This window comes from Halichoerus grypus, chromosome X (genome assembly GCF_964656455.1).
Source record: "Halichoerus grypus chromosome X, mHalGry1.hap1.1, whole genome shotgun sequence".
Lineage (NCBI taxonomy): Eukaryota > Metazoa > Chordata > Mammalia > Carnivora > Phocidae > Halichoerus > Halichoerus grypus.
In genome coordinates, this window is record NC_135727.1 from 113799638 (window position 1) to 113803929 (window position 4292).

A 4292-nucleotide genomic window follows, 5' to 3' on the forward strand; every position below is an offset into this window, starting at 1 on the left:
AAAACTTTTGAATTTTTACCTACTCTAACAATCTCTAACTTTTAATTGGGACAATTAGAACTTTTCATATTTAATATAATTATTGATATGGGTTAGTTGAAGTCTGTCATCTTGCTTTTTGTTTTCTATTTGTCCAAACTATTCTTTGTTCTCTTTTTCCTCTTTTTCTGCTTTCTTTTGGATTAAATATTTTTTATTCTGTTTTATCTTTGTCAGATTATTAGTTTATAATTCTGTTTTCTTATTTTAGTGATTGCTTTAGGGTTTATAGTACAGGTCTTTAATAGATCTCTTTCTACTTTTAACTGTATACCACTTACTATAACTGTACATAACCTCACATACAGTTTAAAAACCTTACCATGGTATATGTATATTTCTCCCTGCCAGGTCAGTGTGTGTATGTGTGTGTGTGTGTTTCCATAATACATTTTTATTATTTATAGAACAGTGAATTATCTTTTTTATTGTAGTAAAATATGCATAACATCAAATTTGCCATCTTAGCCATTTTTAAATGTACAGTTCAGTGGCATTAAATACATTCATGTTGTAGTGAATAATCATCACTATCTTATCTCCAGATTTTTTTTATCATCCCAAGCTGAAACCCTGTACCCATTAAACAGTAACTTCCCATCCCCCTCCTCCCCAGCTCCTGGTGACTGCTATTCTACTTTCTGTCTCTATGAATTCGACTATTCTAGATTCCTCATATAAGTGCAGTCATACAGTATTTGTCCTTTTTCGTCTGGCTTAATTTATGTAACATACTATTTGCAAGGTTCATCCAAGTTGGAGCACATATCAGAATTTCTTCCTTTATAAAGCTGAATAATATTCCATTGTATGTATATACCATATGTTGTTTACCCAGTCACCTGACAATGGATGTTTGGGTTGTTTCTATCTTTTCGCTATTAGAAATAAGGCTGCTGTGAACATTGGTGTACAAATTTCTGTTGAGTTCCTGCTTTCAGTTCTTTGGAGTATATACCCAGAAATGGAGTTGCTGGGTTATATGGCAATTCTATGAAAAACAGTTAACTATATTTTGAAAAGATTTACATAAAAATTTAAATTGTGACTTCAATTTTTAGACCTTCTATATTTACCCATGTAGTTACCATTTCTGGAGCTCTGCATCCCTTTGTGAAGATCCATATTTCTGAATGTTGAACTTTAGAATAAAATTGTCAAATTCTGTAAAAATACCATTTGAGATTAAGAATTTAATTCCAGGTTATCTAAAACCTAACTTGGACAGAAAAATAAGAAAATAATCACTCTTTCCATCTGACAATATGTCACAATTTTTTATTTATTTAGGTCCTCTTTTCAATGTACTGATAAAATTTTGCAGTTTTACCTATTCATTTTCTACACACTCTTTCTTAAGTTTATTCCTTTTATTGCTTTTAAGGGCAATATATTTCTATTGAATAGATCTTTGTAAAATTATCTTTTATTTCTCTATTATGAAGTTACAGAGTATTGTTGACTTCTGGGTATCAAATATTGTTACCTTGATTAAGCTTTCATTAAGACTAGAGATTGTTATTTTTAGCTGAATGCCTTGGAGTATAATCAAATCATCTCAAAATAATTGCAGATTATTTTCTTTTACTCCTATTTCTTTTACATGGCTTACTACATTAATAAAAATTTCCACAATGCTACTTTATCAGAACAGTGAACACATATTTCTTATTGTTGTCCCTGAGTTTACAGGGACTTCCTCTAGAGATCTGTTATTAACTATAATGATGGCAGGTTTATGATAAAGACTATTAATTATATATATAAATGGAAAAATCTTCTATTTCCTTAAAAAGTACCTTTCAATATTCAATTTTAGCATATGCCTTTCTGCAACCGTTGTATTATCAACATAATTACATTAATGCATGTCCTTATGTTTTATCATTTCCGCATTTCTGAGATAAGCCCTGCTTTACAGTCGTGGGTTATTTTCATATTACATTGTCATAGTCTCTGTGTTTGTATCTTTTTTAAGGTGTAAGTAATGTGCATCATTGGTTTTAGGTATTTTCTGTAAAGAAGCAGAGAACCTCCTGCTACTCCACAACTAGTCTTGAGGGAAGAAAAATCCACAAGAAAAAAAAATGGGTGATGGCTTTATTTTATGGGGGATTCTTTGGTAGCGTTTTTCTTATGCATAGGTGTAAGAGATTACATTCCTTAAAATTACGGTGATTAGCATAACCGTGACTGGCAAATACAAGGTCTAGCTTTGAAATGGGAAATTTAGGTAAAGTCATTGAAAACAGGTTTCTGCCCATCCCCTTGCTGCCCCTACAGCCAAAAAACCAAGGCATTAAATCGACTTTTAGGACTGTAACAGACTCCTCTCTGCAGTCCCCACGTGGGCCTGTCTATACCGTCTGGGCAGAGTGGGAAGGAGTGGCAAGAAATTGCTGAAACTTTAAAATACACATTTTTAAGCTAACATCTCAAAACCAAGGTTCACAAAAAAAATAACTCTATTGAGAAATTTCTCTAAAAGTGAAAAATAAAACAATCCCGTCTCTTAATTTACCACCGTCTTCCATGCTTTCCTTTTACTCTGTGGCAGTTTATTGGAAACAGGAATTGTGGTTTTAGTTCTGTGGTGTTGTTTTCTTTTGTTTTGTCTTTGTCGTCACATCCCCAGGGCTGAGGTCACATTAAGCATTTTATAAGTAACCTGAATAAATTAAGAGAAAAACTGGGCCATGATAGGTAGGTACTAAAGATGAACAAAATGGGGTGTGAGATACAGTATGGCAGCAAGTGAAGCAATTGGAGGACAGTATTTTTTGTCCTTTGAAATGAAATAAAATAAAGAAAAAATATTATTTTCTGTGCTGTAACTTTAACAAAGTATATTACTTGTGTCCATTTATTTTACACTGATAATTCAGGCACTTTTCTTTATAAACCCAAATGTAGTTTCTTTGGCAATTGAAGTTACAGGGATAACATCTCCTTTGTTGACATAAACCATGGGAACTTCAGTTACATGATCTCATTATCTGATTACAGCTGTGACTTTGAAGTAATCGCTCTGAATGAGCACTTTTGGAAGAGTTGCTGCTCACAGGCCAAGCCCCAGGTTGCCGAAGAGGATTTGCAAAGGTATTTGTGAGCCCGGTTTTTCTTTTGGCTTTCTTCTGCTCTATTTCATTAGCGCTTCATTTAGTTTCTCATCAGGCAAGAAACGACCGTGGGATTGATTTTAGTTCTACAAAGAGTGCTCAGGCAATATTGCTTTACCAGGTGGTCACTGGGAGCGCACCAGCAGATGCTGCCGTGCATTGCTGCACGGGATCACTGACACGTATGGAGTTCAAGCCTAGCCAGTCCTCTTAAAAACGAATTTCAGGACGAGCATGAGAAACTCATTATGTTTCACTCACATCTTTGAAAACGTGACTTGTTTGCCCTTGGTAAGTAGCAACTTTTATTCTTAGAAAATAAATTTGAAGTAATTATTATAGGATCTGGGGGTTTTCACTCATTCTCGGGCACTAGTCTATGGACCATCTCCATTAAAATCATGTAGGAAGCTATTTATTTTTTTTAAGTTTTTATTTTTATTTTATTATTATTATCTTTTTGCCATGCCACAAGGTGTGTTTTATTTTCATTAAACATACAAATAATTTGCTATAATATCCCAGGGCAAACCGGAGAATTTGGCAGTCCGATTGGGGGGTGGTCCCCTCAGAGACCTGCAGGCCGGTGGCGTCAGCACCAAGTGCCCGGGTTCACAGTGCAGCTTGTCGCTCGTGTCCATCTTGCAGGTGGCTCTTCTTCCTCCACATCACGACTGGGGTGTCTCGAAGATGACGAGGGTGGGGAATCCTCTAGGTTCTTAGGAAATTTCACTCCGCTTCTCCTGCTCAGTGGTCTCTTTGGTCGGCAGGGTGTTCTTCTCCTGCGTCTCCATTTTCTTCAGCTTGGCCTTATCGAAGCTGGAGGTTTCCCCCATGTCTGGCTTGTCTGCCATTTTCTTAAAGCGATCCGTGGAGTTCCGCTCCGAGCCCGGCGCCTGGTGCTCCCAGTTGCGTTGCTGCACCAAGAGACCTTAAGTTTTTATTTTAATTCCAGTCAGGAAACATACAGTGTAATATCAGTTTCAGGTGTACAATATAGTGATTCAGCACTGTACATCACCCCCTGCTCATCAGGACAAGCGCCCTCCTTAATCCCCATCACCTGTTTCACCCATCCACTCCCCTCCCCTCTGGTAACCAGCAGTTCTCTGTAGTTAGGAGTCTGTTTCTCGG

At 36.3% G+C, this 4292-nt stretch overlaps 1 pseudogene; it reads right to left on the reverse strand.

Annotated features, from left to right (window-relative positions):
- Nucleotides 1–3587: 3587 nt before the first annotated feature.
- LOC118522985 (thymosin beta-10 pseudogene) lies at nucleotides 3588–4083 on the reverse strand (annotated as a pseudogene).
- Between the last annotated feature and the right edge of the window lie 209 nt (nucleotides 4084–4292).